The 15946-nt window shown below is 44.2% G+C and overlaps 1 protein-coding gene across 1 annotated transcript in view; it reads right to left on the bottom strand.

The window, feature by feature from the left end:
• Window positions 1-15946, bottom strand: part of Maml3 (mastermind like transcriptional coactivator 3) — a 429467-nt gene that overhangs the window by 220707 nt on the left and 192814 nt on the right. The gene's annotated exons all lie outside the window — the stretch shown is intronic.

The following is a 15946-nucleotide window of genomic DNA, read 5'->3' as shown; positions in this document are numbered from 1 at the left end:
GACCAGAGAAGAGAAAGGGAGAGGAGACCAGAGGGGAGAGGACAGAGGAAGATGGGGTGATGGAGACAGACAGGACAGAGGGTAAGTGTGTGACTGACCCCCAGGAGGGTGCAGTTTGCCCCTGGAGATTCCCTTTTTAGTTTTTTCTACTCTTGCTCAGCTTACAATCTTCCTTCAGAGTAATTCTCTCTGCCCTTGGAGCTGAGGGAAGCTGAACATGTCCTTGCTACTGCTTAGGAACCTGCAGATGTGCTCTAACCTCTCTCCTAAAAGGATAAACCACAGGCTTGGAGGGCTGTGCCGTGTGGTGGATGGACACACAGGCAACATTGAGAAATCTGCCTTCCAAGCCGGGCAAATCTCCTGAAAAGCTTCTAGACTTGAGACAGAACACAGAAGTCCCCAGCCCCCCAGGATACCCAAGGCCCTACATCCTCACAGTGAAGAAAGCTGTCAGTCATGGACCGCCCTGACCCGATGCCAGTGACAGGGGGAGATGCCTCACACTCTTGTAATGGTCTCTGTCAGGACAGCTCTCCTTGCTGCATATTTATGTAATCCAATCGGCCAGTCAAACTTCGAGTCTAATGAACGATTACAGTAACAGACGGCTCCTGACCAGCACTGCCTTTCCACTTCCCGAGGTCAGCCTAGAGCTGTGTCTGCAAACAGGATCAGCAGGGAGGAGGAAACATGGGGAGGGCATACTCATGTGGGAGTGTGCAGTGAGTATGTGAACATGTGCATGCTAGTGTGCATACGCAGATGTATGTGAGCACATAAGCCTGCACGTATTGGAAAATTGCGTTAGTTGTAATCTATGTGTACAAATGTATGAGTACATCTGAATGTATGCTGTGTATTGGGCAGACATGTGTGTCATTTGTATATGCTAATGTACGCCTGGGTGTGTACTCATGAGTGTATCAGAATGTGTGTGAATATGTGTGTCTGTGTGGCTTGAGTGTATCTGAGTACAGCGAGTACATATGAATACATATGTGAGTGTATAAATATACACGGTTAAGTGTATGAATCTATGTGACTGTATGTGAATGGGTGAACATGAATGTGTGTGACTGTGTGTGTTTGAGGGGAAGGGACAAAGGCAAATTAAAAGACACAGCCTGGGAACTGTAAGGCTGTGAGACTGTCTTCCCTCAGCTGGAAATCCAGGCTCCTGTGCAGGAAGAGAGCGAGCCCTTTTCTGACTGTTACAGAGCTCTAGCTCCCCATCAGAAGGCAGAGACTGCTGTTTCCAAACGGCCTGCACCCTTCTCCCAAGAGGAGGGCCAGGAAGTCCGTCACTCAAACGCCGACACTTTCTACACCACCACTGGTCAAAAAGGAGCCACGGGTGCCCTCCACCCTGACCCAAAAGTATGCCCAGCTTGGAGACCTCAGTTTCCACAGGGGAAGAATCTCAGGGGCTGGAAAACCAGAGCAGAGCATTCCCCCTAACTGTCAGGGAAACACGCTGGACCACGGCTGTTGCTTTTCCAGACCTGGTTGCTCCCCCTCTACTCTGTACCTACACAGAAAGCAAGACTCTGACTGCAGCGAGAAAATAAAGCCCAAGGCACACAGTAATTTTCTGCTTGTTGAATCTGGCGCCTGGTTTGTTTCAATAAAGCCAGGTTTCTGTGGCATCACCTGGCCAACCTATGGAGCAGGCACTTCTGCGAGAGTGGGGCCGCGATTAGCACAAGATCTCTTCTTTGCCAGCTCCTCAGAGTCATGGGCGGCATGCTGCTGTCAGCATCCACTCAATTAGAAGGCATTAATCATCCCCTTACCGCTGTACTCTGGTGCTGTCACCCCCTCCCTCAGAGAGACACTGTGCCAGCCGACTTCTGCAATGCAGCCATCCACGTGGCAACCACAAAACCACATCTTCTTATTTATTTATTTCTCTCGGACTGATATTCTATTAATCCTTACAAGTTTATTAGTTCTGACTCGTAACAGTCCATCAGCTATAAGTGCAATAAATGATGCTTGGAAATTAATACCCGCATTTCAGCAAAGGAGGTTTTTACATATTAAATTATCCTTAAGGTTATAAATAAATAACACGTGAAATAGATTTAAGCAATAAACATATATTTGGCAAACAACCTTCAGTAAATTTAATATTCTACAAGCTAGAGCTATTTTGGCAATATCTTGTTAATGGGCTCTCCTCTCTCCGCCTTGCTTTTCTTCCCTGGCAAAATCATAAATCCATCGTATCAAATATTGGAGCCATCCCTTTCTCAGAAAAAGTAGGGCTTCTTGTAATGCCTCTTCTAAATGCTCCATCTCCCCACACTGTGTTTCATTATTCATTTTTTACTTCTGTTCTTGTTGAGTGACTTAGGGCTTTTGTTCTTCATTTAAATTTTAAAGATTTTTTATATGTTTTCTGTCATTTGGTGTTCTGCTAGCTTTCTTCCAGTACGTTCGACAAATAAAACTGCATATACTTAAGGTGTGAAGCACCATGTTTGATCCATGTATACATTTCAGAAGGATCACCACAATGAAGCTACTAGCCGGCTTCACACACTTGCTCTTTGTGTGTGTGTGTGGTGAGGGCGCTTGAGATCCACTCTTGGGGACCGGAGAGCTAGCTCGGAGGTAACTGTTCAGCTCTTCTGAGGACCCGAGTTTGTTTCTCTGCATCCGCAGTGGTTGCCTCACAACTTCCTGTAACTCCAATTCACTGGGGGTCTGACCCCTCTAGCCTCTGAGGGCACCCACACCCACACCCACCCACCCACACGAGACAGAGAGAGAGAGAGAGAGAGACAAAAGACTAAAGGTTAATAAAAATAAATCTTTAAAAACCCCACTCACTTGTTAGTTTTTAAGTACAGCGTAAGTACAATTGACTATACTTACTATGTTATACGTTAGATTTTCAGAGTTCACTTATCTTGTAAGCTGAAAGTTTATACTGTCTGAATAACACCTCCCTGTGTTCCCAGCACCAGCCGCTGGGAATGACTATTCTTCTGTCTGCTCCTGTAAGTTCGTACTTTTAGATTCCCTGTGTAAGTGAGATCATGAAGTCATGAAGTGTTTGTCTTTCTGTTTCTAGTTATTTTGCTCTTGTCATTGTCCTCCAGCTTTGTCTGTATTACTGTAAATGACAGGGTTTCCCTTAAAAAATGCTGAACTGCGTGTGTGTGTGTGTGTGTGTGTGTGTGTGTCTGTGTCTGTGCAGGTGTGTATCTCAGTGTGTATGTCTTGTGTGTGTGCCTGTCTGAGCAGGTGTGTGTGTGTATCTGTGTGTGTGTTTGTGTGTCTGTGCAGGTGTGTGTATCTCTGGGTGTATGTCTGTGTGTGTGCCTGTCTGAGCAGGTGTCTGTGTATGTGTATCTATGTGTATGTCTGTGTATGTGTATCTATGTATATGTCTGTGTGTGTGCTGTGTGTGTATCTGTGTTAGTGTCTGTGCAGGTGTGTATATCTCTGTGTATATGTCTGTGTGTGTGTGTGTGCCTGTCTGAACAGGTGTCTGTGTATGTGTATCTATATGTAAGTCTGTGTGTGTGTGTGTGTGTACTGTGTGTGTGTATCTGTGTTTGTGTCTGTGCAGGTGTGTATATCTCTGCCTGTGTCTCTGTGTGTGTCTGTGCAAGTGTTTATATCTGTGTATATCTGTGTGTGTGTGTTTGTGTGTCTGTGCAGGTGTGTGTATCTCTGGGTGTATGTCTGTGTGTGTGCCTGTCTGAGCAGGTGTCTGTGTATGTGTATCTATGTGTATGCCTGTGTATGTGTATCTATGTATATGTCTGTGTGTGTGCTGTGTGTGTATCTGTGTTAGTGTCTGTGCAGGTGTGTATATCTCTGTGTATATGTCTCTGTGTGTGTGTGTGTGTGCCTGTCTGAACAGGTGTCTGTGTATGTGTATCTATGTGTAAGTCTGTGTGTGTGTGTGTGTGTACTGTGTGTGTATCTGTGTTTGTGTCTGTGCAGGTGTGTATATCTCTGCCTGTGTCTCTGTGTGTGTCTGTGCAAGTGTTTATATCTGTGTGTGTGTGTGTGTGTGTGTGTGTGCTACATCACTTAGTAGATGATTAGACTGATTCCACTTCTTGACCGTTGTGAGCAGGGCTGTGATGAACCCAGGAGGGACAGACATGTCTTTCAGATACTGACTTTGCATTCCTTTGAATATACACCCCAAAGCAGTACTGCTGCATTGTTCACAGCTCTGCTTTTAATTTCTTTTAGGACTGTCCACATGGTTATCCATAATGGCTGCACTAATCTATATTCCCATCAATGTCACTTAAAAAATCTAATTCAGAAAAATTTCTGAGATATGTTCTAACATCTTCTTTTTTCCCTTGTCCATCAATGAAACCACATCATCAACTTTTGAAAAGGGACTCTTACTTAAATTTTGAGTTCAGGAGTTTTTAAAATACTGAAAACATTAGAAAGTTGCATTGTGTGGGAGCCCAGAGGCTGGTTCAGGAGCCAGAAGGTTTGTTTGTTTGCTGTATTATGAAAGAAGGGAGAGAACAGTTTCTACAGATATCAAAGAATTACACCACAATTTTATACAAAATAAATCAGAAAAAAACCCTGTTTATTATGCTTTCCTTTTCCTGCAACAACAAGAAAGGCACAGTATACAGTATTGTTTATCAAAGCTATAGTTCTTATTAGATTGATTCTCTAAAAGATACATCTAAAAGTTTTATGGTGAGATTCTTTCTTCAGTACTGAATTAAATCTGTGTAATTCTATCACATTTAGCCCCTCATGAAAATGCAATTATCACACCCTTGTTTCATATAACTAAATACTTTATTCATTATTAACCTCACTCACAGACTTAATGTACAAAAAGGAAACGCCACAAGATTCATGTCAGTGGCAATTTAAAGTGGATTAGGGGTTAACGATGAAGGTCTGATCTACTCTCGTCTGATATAAATAAATAACACACAGGCAATAGACTTAAGTGATAAACATACACTCAGGTCATGAGACCCATCAAGGGGCCTTTCTACTGCTTAACATCACAGGCAACCAAAACCGGGACTCAGATTTTCAGCCACCCCTCCGCTTTTGTCTTTGGCCCCATCTTAATGTCTTCAGTGCCTCTGTGCACAGACATGCTCGCTACTTACAACTGCAGAGGGTTGGATCCATAAATTACATCACAACGGCCGTCTGCACACAAATCCCAAACTTAGAAACGTCACACATCACACAGATCAAGATGCATGGCTGTCCAATCCCTGTCCCTGCTGAATGATGGGACTGGAGGGATGAGAGCTGGCTTAGGACAGTGCAAACCTAGAGTTCTGAGTTTCTCCTAGTGGCAGCATGCACACGCTCACATCCCTACCATGCCTGGTAACAACAGGACTAAGTGTAGCCCCATCACCAAAGATTTCCAAATAGAGCGATGTGTCCGTAAGAGATGACAGTGAACATCAGAGGTAAGGGATAACTACAGTCTGGGGCCTCAGTAGCAAGAAATTGTCTTACGAGTAGGGTGAGTCTGATAACCACATATACACTATCGTTACTGGCTTACAGCAAAGGACACTAAGTTCCAGCCACAATGTGATTTGCTCAGGTCACACAGACGCATGTCAGGGTCTACTATGCACTAGAAATGCTTCTGACACTAATTCAAGTCAGGCTACCAGAAGAGAATACTCAAACAGTCAGGAAATATAATGGCGTTCTAATACAGGCATTCATATTGGATTAGCCAGGGACGTGTGTACACACTTAGATTACCAACACGCTTGGTAAACAAGGGCAAAGCCTTTCTCCAAACTAAGGGACTTCCACATACAGACACTCATATGTATTCACCATAAAAGAGTGGATTTCCTGTTGTTTCCAGGGCTCCCCAATGGCTCAAGACAAAAACATAAAATAAAAATGAAGTTATCTTTTTCTTTAAAAAAATCAAGATATATACTATATACCTTATGTGAAAACAATAAGACTAAATTTAATGGCCTGTATTATCCACAGTGTCTAGCCAATGTACCAGCATGTTTAGATATATAAATCCAGTACATACCATAATCTCTAAGTAACTCACTGGTTTACCAAACTGGGTGGAATTATTTCACTGGTCTCTCGTTGGTACCTTATCTTGGATGACGAGACAGTTGTTCAAATTTTGTTCTTTCCAAGAAATAGCAACAACGCAACTATAAATTCCTGGATGACAAATACCCCTGATATCTCTGAGTAAGGCAACGTACTTTGTGTGTGTGGGGGGGGGGGGCTTTTCAATAAATATATATTTAAATGATTTATTTCTTATTTTTTTAAATTTTATTTTCCAGTTTAAATTTAGATAAGAAACAAGGTTACTTCACAAGTCAGTTCCAGGTCCCTCTCCCTTTCTCTCCCCTCCTCCCGTGCCCTCCCCCCAACCCCCCCCCGATTTATTTCTTATTATCTTGTATGTGTGGTGCGTGTGTGGGTGAGTGCCGTGGGATTCCTGTGGAGGTCGGAGGACAACTCTGTGGAGTCGGTTCTCTCCTTCCACCTTCAGGTGGTTCCCAGGAATGAACTCGGGTTGTCAGGCTTGCACAAGCGCCCTTACCTGCCAAGCCATCTTGCCCCCCCCCCCCAGCAGGAATTTCTGGAGAGAACTAGAGATCTGTCTGCAAAAAGTATGCTAGTGTTGCCATTCCCCAGCCTCTGCCCACTTCTCTGCTGCTCGGGTTGGGTGGTCTGCGGCGTCCTGGAAGTCTCTGCTGCACGGGTCGGGTGGTCTGCGGCATCCTGGAAGTCGCCTGCCCGTCTCCTGCTACACCATGGCTCGTTCTCCCCATCCTCGCCTCATCTCACTTGCCAGGAGCAGCTCCACGTGGGTTGCTGCCTCTCGCTTTCCCCACATGTGCTCCACCTTAGGTGTGTGGTGTCTGGGTTACACCTAAGATGTACTAGTACGCCTGAGTCAAGAATGGTTAGAGCGGCTCTCTCTCCTGGCCAGCTTTGTGACTTCTAACATGGCACCGGCTCTGAGTATTCTGCCTCGCCTGTAGAGAGGATACTAATTCAGTTCTGTGACGACTGCAGAGGCCGGAAACTCACCGGGCCTGTAGCCGGCATTCAGTGAATACCATCGGATATTTTTTATTTCAGAATGCTTATACATATTTTCAAAACTTGGCCTCCTTTTGGGGGACCCACTTGCTTTTCCCTGGGAACACTGGATTTCTGAATGCCTTCTGGGGTAACCCGCTACTTGCCCCGTGACACACCAGGAACCCACATCCTTCAAGCTAAGAGCACAGTGCAGGTCAGATTCCACCGCACTCTGCATTGACGCACAGCGACTATAGGAGATGCTGCTGTCAGGACCGACTTGTGCCGATTATGATGGCACATATCCGTAACTCCAGCCCTTGGAAGGCTGAGGCGGATGGATATTTGAGTTCAAGGCCAGCCTGAGCCACACAGGGAGTCCCTATCTTTAACAGCAACAACAACAAAAATGTATTACTAGGAACTGGTTCAATTCCTGCACTTGGTTATTAATGACATCCTTCTGCAATCTATGTTAAATATAGATCATGGGTGATGCTGACGAATTGGCTGGCTCTCACAGTTGGGTTAGTTCATTGTATGCTCAAACCATTGTAAATTACAATGTTCTCCACCCCTACTATGTAGATTTGGTTTAGGATTTCATTATGATGACTGATACGCTCCCGTTTTCATAAAAAACATGCTGGCTTTTTAATTTTGCTTTCTATTTCTAGGTTAGCTGTACATTATTGACAACTTATGCTGTCCACATTATAGGATTTGGCAATATGTTATATTTTAGACTACATTTGAAAGTTCTTTTCAGAGAGGGTGATTTTTTTTCCCCTAGTCTTAGTTGCTGTGTATGTGTTACACCTTGGTCTTCTCCCATAATTATGAAGATTTTGCAAAATGACCCACTGACCCATGAATGTGTATCACTGTCATTTTCTAAAATAAAGTCATGGACAGGATGGGACAGGAAGAGACAGGCTGAAGCTTAGGTACAAATCCTCCAATAGTACTTAGTGTGTTTGCAAGTGTTCTCCCCACATGTCAGGCTGCAGCTGAAGCCTCATACACAACTGATTCTAGAACAGCAACTGATCATCAGAATTTGTTTTTGTTGCTATAGTGGTACTGAGCTGCCAGGAAGGATTCTGGGAGTAAAGAGGCCAGACATCATGTGTGTACACATGCATGTCTGGGTGTGAATGTATGGTGTGTGTGTGTGTGCGTGTGTGTGCACGTGCTTTGAGAGGGGTTGATACATGCTAAACCCTGCTAGGAGCTCTGAATCTCAGCCCCTGGACCTTTTGGTCTTGTACTACATATAACTAAATGAATTACCCAATATTCTTCATGTTAGAAACCTTTAATGCTGAAACAACCTAGAGATTTCGTTATATTCACTATTGGTCAAGCACCGGGAGATGTGGAAAGCTCTAACCATACTATCTACGTACGGGGCTTGTTCTGAAGGCTGCTGAGGACAGGAGCTCAGCGGTTTCCCGTTCTTGGCTCTCCTGCTGACATGCCATGGAACTTTTCTGGTCACTAAGTTCTCGGATTAACCTGGCCATGGCACTGTCCAGAAGAATCTGAGCAGCCATCTTATCCATGTCATTACCATATGACCATGGTCTAAAGTCACTGCCCCCCCTCCAGTCTTAGGCTTTTACTTAAATTGCTCACCAGAAAGATGATTTGAAACAACAGATACAATTTCATTATTGTTTTTGTTACCACAAGTATGTCATCATTGTACAATCCTCCACTATAAATTGCAGAAACTCGGGAGTATAGTTTTTCATTTAAAGAAACTCTACATTAAATGTGTAAGCTATATAGAAACAGGCAACATTAGGAAACGGAACCATCATTTGGTCATTTTCATCTCCAAAGCTAAATAAAGCAGATATTGGTGAAATCACAAAGAGACAAAAGATTTTCAGCTTTCTGGGTTAATTTAGGCAAGCTTTTGTTTTTTTTTTTTTTTGGTGTGTGGGGGGGGGGTTGTGTTGAAAAATAATCACTGAAACTCAAAACAACAGATACATCTCTGCAAAAGTAAATGTTTATATATGCATATTTGCATTTCAGAACCTTTTCGGTAATGACATGTAAAAATACACTATTTTTTAGCAAATGTATAAATCAGTATTTATTTCTAGATGAGAAATATGAGCTGAAAAAAATGCAAAAGAATGTCTCACCACAGGTTTAAAACAAACAACAAAAAGCTTCCTAAATGGAAACCTATGCTGCAATCACGTGACTTCCCAGGGCCTTAGCGAGAAGGGCATAAAAAATCACTGTGTTACCTACAGGTATGAAAGAAGGTACTTCCGGAGACAGGCAGGGTCAGCAGGAAAGAAGCATTGGAGTGGGCAGAGGCTGGAAAAGGAAAAGATTCAGGCTTTGGAAGCAGAGAGAAGTGAAGCTGTAATCGGAGCCCTGGGAGGCAGGCAGCCAGGGGAGGTAGGCCCTGGGAGGCTGCTGGCGGATTAAGGTGATAAGCCTGTGGTAGCATTCCTGGAATTCTAGGTGGTGACCAGCTCTGGTTGCTGGAGATTGCATGTGCAGGATCACCCTGTCTAACACCGAAATGGACAGAGCAAGGTTGGATTTTGCTTCTAAAAGATTTGTTTTTTTTTGTATGTGTGTGGGTATTTTGTCTGCATGTGCATCTGCATACCATGTGCATACCAGATACCCAAGGAGGCCAGGAAAGGGCTTCAGACCCTCTGGAACTACAGTGAGGATGATTGTGAGCAGCCCTGTGGGTGCTGGGAATTGAACCTGAGTCCTCAGGAAGAGCAGCCAGTGTTCTTAACTGCAGAGCCATCTCTCCAGCCCAAGAGCTAAGTTCTTTACCTGAATCTCTCAACTTAGATTCAATAACTGCGCACAATGAAGACATTCTTAGGAGATGCCAGATTCAGACAACAATCTTTTGGTTATCCATTGCAGAAAACATGGGATACGACTTGGTAATTTAAGGTGTGGTTGTAGGTACAGAGAGTCATTTTTCAAAAGACGTTTCCACTCTCTCTCTTACACACACACATACACACACACACATTTTACAAAAGAAAATTTTCAACACACTATAATTCAGCTCATTTCCTGAGGGTACAGCTCTAAGTTTCACTCTAAATGCAGAGGCGGCCTCTGTCATGTTCAGCCTCTTGTTTTGTTTTTAACCTTAGTCATGAATATGGCAGTGACTCTTTTGCATAAAAATGACTATTTCTGAAGATTCATACATAGGAGATGTGGAAATGGGACACACATACCCCTTACATACACACACACACACACACACACACACACACACACACACACACACCTTGGAATAGAGATTTTCCTAAAATCTGTGATCCATTTGTGACTGCCTTGCCTTTCTGAATCCCTAAATGGCCTGTGTCATGCAGTCCAGTTTGCTCCACAGCCCATTTCCTAGACTGCCACATTCTATAATGCCGCCCCCTCTCCCCAGCGATGATGCTTTTCGGAGGAAGACAAGCTATACACACAGGGATGTCCTGCTCTGTGCAGTACTGAAGTATTGTCATGAGAAAGACAAATTCCCAGGCATGTTGGCTTAGTCATTTAATAGAAGTAGCTGAACCTCATCTTGCCAACCACCTAGAGGTCTCCAGTAGGAAATGGGGCTAATTTTAATATATGAGGCTCAAAGATGCTCCTTACAAAGTAGCTTAAAATGTTTGGCATTTCATACTCCTGCTATTTGAGACCCCGTAACTGCTACTTACCAGGAACAAATTAATCTAAGCTTTAGCACCCTCAAATACAGAATTATAATTATGCTGCATTTCATTGGACTATGTTGAAGATTACAGGTGATTATGCATACATTTATGTATGTATATATAAATACACAAACACATCCTATAGAAAAACTCAAAGCTAACTACTAATATTTTAGAGCTAGGATTTTTATAACAATAGACACTACTAGAAAATTCTCAAACTATTTACAAGACCAATTAGATGCACAGGAGGAAAGCACACTCCTGATCACCCTTTCTCCTCTAGCCGGTATCCTCCACTTGACCAGTGAGAACAATTGATGGGCCTTAAGAGAAAACATTTCGGCTTTCAATTAACTGCTTGGAAAAGCACTAAAAACTGTATTCAACTGCTCTCGGGCAATTAGACCATGACCATTGCCACATCTGCTATTTGCTCATCAGGAAGCTGCTTCCAAGACATTTAACATTCATAGGTATATTAGCTCATTATTAATACCCTAGAAACTCCCTATGGCACGGTTAACTACGGTGCAGGATTTGGTGTATAAGAAGGCTCCATCCTGGCTCCCATTCATCTAAGAGGATTATGAATGGAGTCTCCCTAATGTTATAAACTGATCCTAAACACGTAAGGAATTATAGCAAAGCTCTGAGGTATAAAAGTTTTTTTTCCAGAAACTTCTTTTCCACCATCACAACTCTCTACTTAGATTTTATTTCACTGTCATAGCAAATGCTTGCACAGAGCTGTGCAATGAATCTGTATAAGATCACACGAGGGAGAAACTGCCTTTCATGAGGAGACTGAGGCACTGGACAGACAGACAACGCCACAGCAGCGTCAGAGCTCGGACTTGGAGCCAGGCGGTAGCACCTTGGGGATAAACTTTTACACAGGGCTCCCTCTGCGTATCTGATGCCATTCTGCAAGTTCCCAAGTGGGGACTGAAGTCCATTCCTCTCAGCCATGATCAGCACTGAGTTCCTACTGTTTCAGGGCTCCCTGTACTTGCCTTCTGACAGCAAGGTAAAAAAAAAAAAAAGCATTTCCAATGAATACCCATTATATCAGAGATTATGCCACATGTGTCACAACAAAGCCAGCCAGCCTGTCACTGAGACATAACACAACCTTTATACCCAAGACATTTCCAGTTTTTGACCTATGGGAATTTTACTAAAATGTTCCACTTTCAATGTGCAAATTTATATTTGTAAATTATTTGATAAAACTTATCAAAGTATAGCCTAAAAATATCAGTTCAAAATAACCTTGAGTACTCACTGAAGGAGACAGTCTCCTGAATTCTCCAGGGAGGACTCATCTTCTGATTCAACCTGGCCAGTCTATAGAGCCCAGTAGTTGGGGCAAATGCTAGTTCCATCTTGTCATAATGCACTTGTCCACAGTTTTAGCAGCTGGGAGACTAACAGGGGACTATAGCAAGTTCGAGGCCAGCCTGAGTGAAGTCTGAAAACATATTTCCAAAAACAAAGCCAAACAAATGAAGACAAAACAAGATCCAAAAATTAAAATCCTAAATTTCAACCAAAACAAAACAGAACAAAACTCTTCTAATGCAGGTGCTGTGCGAGTTATTTTTTGAGACATGATCAGCATTTACATCAGCATCTGTCATGCCCATCCTTTTGGCATTGCAATACAACTATTTCATCTGCAAAGTTTAGGCTTGCAAACTTCGTTTGTAGTAAGTCTACAATTTTGTATTGGGCTGCCTCCACAGCCATTTTTGGCACCGTGCAGCCTGAGGTTAGAGTTAGACCAGAAAGGCAATGATTTTCCACAATGTGAGTGGATCTCATCCCATGAATTGAAGGCGTTTGGAGCAAAGATTGATATTTGCAAAAGAAGTAATATTCTGCCTTAAGCCGGTATCACAGAAAAACCTCAGAGCTTCCGGCCTTCGGAAGTCTTCGGCGTCAAGACTGTAACATCCATGCTTATCAGAACTGCCCACCAGCCTGCTCTGCAGGCTTTGAACTTAGTAACATCCCCACACTCCCATTAATGAACCAATTCCTTTTAAAAATACCTTTCATTCTGTCCAGCCCTCCATCTTTCCCCAGCTCATGCTAAGTGGGTAGATTCCAAAGAGCAGAAATAGAACTACCTTCTAACGCTCTTTAAAATGACCCTGCTTTAAATTGCTTTTATTTTTATTTCATGTGCATGGGTATTTCACCCACATATTTCTATCACCTGAGTGTAGTACCAAGGAGTCCAGGAGTGGGAGTCAGACTCCTTGGAACAGGAGTTATAGACAGTTGTGATCTACCCTGTGGGTGCTGGGAAGTGAAGCTGGGTCCTCTGTAGGATCAGCCAGTGTTCTTGACTGCTGAGTCGTGTCTCCGGCTCCCAGCTCTGTTTTTTGTAGGGACGTACAAGTGTCTGGCAGATTGTGAACAGAGCTCATCTGGGGTCGATCATCTTCTGCTCAACGGTACTGAGACAAAGCAACTGTATTCTTTCCAGAGAGAGAACTATTGGCTCTGTGTCTCTGGATGACTATAAGGACCCCAGCATTTTTCTGTCATTTCCTCTCATGCTGGTGACTGAAGCAGGGAGGCGTACAGATCCCACCTCCATCATGATTCCCAAGTCGTCCCTATGGGGTAAGATGGAGTGGCTATTTCCCTTGACAGTACAAAAGCAGTGAGCTCTCTAGAACTATTCAATAGTCTCTTCCTGCTCCCAGGGCTCATGGCAATAGATTTGAATCCCCATGAGCTCTGGGAACGACTGTGGTTTGATGGCTATAAAGACATGCATGCTGGTCTGTGGATGCACCCAACCAGGGCCCCTGGACCACAGCTGCACTATCCGACACTGCTCAGCCCAGTCCTGTTCTGCTTACATCATGGCCTTCTGTGTTTTCTGGGACAGCCAGAAGGACACGAAGGGGCAGTTCAGCTGACAGATGGCATTTTGATAACCTTTTCCTTCCAGTATGAAGAGAACTACGTGGCTTCCTTGATGGCTCCTGTCTTCCGTCTGTTCCGTCTGCATCCCGGTTTGGTTGTTACAGTTTCATTTTCCTTGCTAGAGTTCCCAGAGGTAAACCCCAGCAGGTGAGTACTTGTTTCCTTAAGAGAAGCCTCCTTCTTGTCCTCCCTCCCCCTCTATGCCCTATGCTAACCTTAAGTACAAGTCCAGTGCTTTGTAAAGGGTCAGGCTGGGAACCTGGGAACCAGAGACAGGTCACAGCAGGAGAATCCACCATGGCACAGAGCTCCTCTCCTTGTGGCTGGCCGCTTTCGGTGTTTACCATCCACAGTTAAGAATATACCAACATGGAGAAGAGCAGTCCCAGCAAGTATGGAAGCAGTGGGGACTGGAGACCAGATGCAGAAATCCCAGGGTGTGTGTGGGTGTGAGCCTCCATCCTTTTCTCTACACTGATGCCCCAGGGAGGCAGCAGGACGGGAACTCGCTGCTTTCCCCCACTTCTTCCTGTTATCAAATCACTCCATCCCCACGCTTCTATTTCAGGGGCTGATGTAGGCAGAGTTGTGGAGGGGGGCGCCGTTTCCCCCTGAACTTCAGGTTTCCCTTCCAGCTGCTCCTGCATTTGTGGGTGAAGAAAGGCTACGGCTGCAGGGATTCTAGTAGTTGATGAATGCCTCCCTGGTCAATGTTTACAAGAGTGAGTTCTTTTATTGCTGCTCTCTCTCTCTCTCTCTCTCTCTCTCTCTCTCTCTCTCTCTCTCTCTCTCTCTCTCTCTCTCTCTCTCCCCCCACCAGTAGCAAGGGAAGTCTGATAAGCACAAAAGTTGCCAGAGAATTTCTAGGTTGCAACATCTTGCATCGAAGAGGGAGTATGGGGGGCCCGAAAGCTCAAGCTTGAGAAGGATGATTGCAATGTGGCTATAGAGACTGACAGGCAGGCTGGGACCGCTGGATGTCAGAGTCCCTCTGCTCTAGGCACCTCTGGGTTTAACTGAAGAGAAGTCATTTAGCTGGAGGAGGTTCAAGAAATGATCAGGTTGGGGTGCAGAGACAGCTCAGCAGGCAAGTACCTGAGTTCTGTCCTTAGAAACATGCTTCCCAACACACACACACCGAAGTTATAGTGGTGTACATTTATAACACTAGGCAGCATCAATAAGAAGGTGGGTGATCGTAATAAATGACAGCCTCAGGTGTCCTCTGACTTCCACGTGCATACAAAGTGCACCCCACCATAGGAGCACATTCATGCATGCGCCCCTCCTCCAGGGAAGTGAGGGGGCAGGTAGCCCGCGTTCTGCCCACATACACAATCACACTGTGGGACCCGGGGAGCACATTAACTTCCCACTGTTCTCCCATGTTCCAAGAAGAAATAAAACCCCTCTTGCTGCAACAAGAAGGAAAGCAAATCCATTTAAAAACGGTGACCACCCTTCCAGTGACTATGTGGAGTGGAGACTGGTGGGTGGTGGTCCACCGAAGACCCCTGTATTCAAAACCATTTTTTTCTGCAAGAATGTGGGCAGGATTGGCACACAAAGACCTCCAACAAGACTCCCCCCAGATCCTCTAGACCCTCCTTATTCCCAAACAACAGCTGGAAGCCCCAAATCTCAAGATTCCCTCTCCATCCCCCAGGAGCTGCTAGAAAAGGAACCGTGTTGCTATGAAATGCCCACATTTCATGGTTGCATGAGAGTAAAATAAACTGGTACAATAAAACACTGGGATTTTAGTGTTTCTCTATAACAAAAGTTATTTTAACTGTGCAAGATCAATACACAGTTTCAGAAGAAAATGATCAAATAGACCCAGTGACACAGACCTTAAGCATCATGTGCTACTGTTGTATTTTTTTAAAAAGCATATGCCTACAAACACATTTATATTCTTGGGATGTTACTGGCAGGAGTACAAGAAAATAGGACCCTTGGTCGCCTAGAGGGAGAGAAACTGAAAAAAACGGGAAGGACAGGATATGGTTTGTATGTGAGTGTGCATATGTGTTAGTGTGTATAAGCATGTTCAGAAACACTTGTATAGGCACACACGTGTAGGTCAACAGACACCTATGGACATCATTTCTCAGGTGACAGTTCCCCCTTTCTTTTCTCTTTTTTTTTTTTTTTTTTTTTTGAGAAAGGTCAATGTCTCTCGCTGGCCTGAAACCCATTAATGGAGCCCTGAG

Source organism: Mesocricetus auratus, unplaced genomic scaffold (genome assembly GCF_017639785.1).
Source record: "Mesocricetus auratus isolate SY011 unplaced genomic scaffold, BCM_Maur_2.0 Super-Scaffold_100011, whole genome shotgun sequence".
Lineage (NCBI taxonomy): Eukaryota > Metazoa > Chordata > Mammalia > Rodentia > Cricetidae > Mesocricetus > Mesocricetus auratus.
The sequence above is the reverse complement of the archived record's forward strand: the minus strand, read 5'-3'. Positions and strand labels throughout refer to the sequence as shown.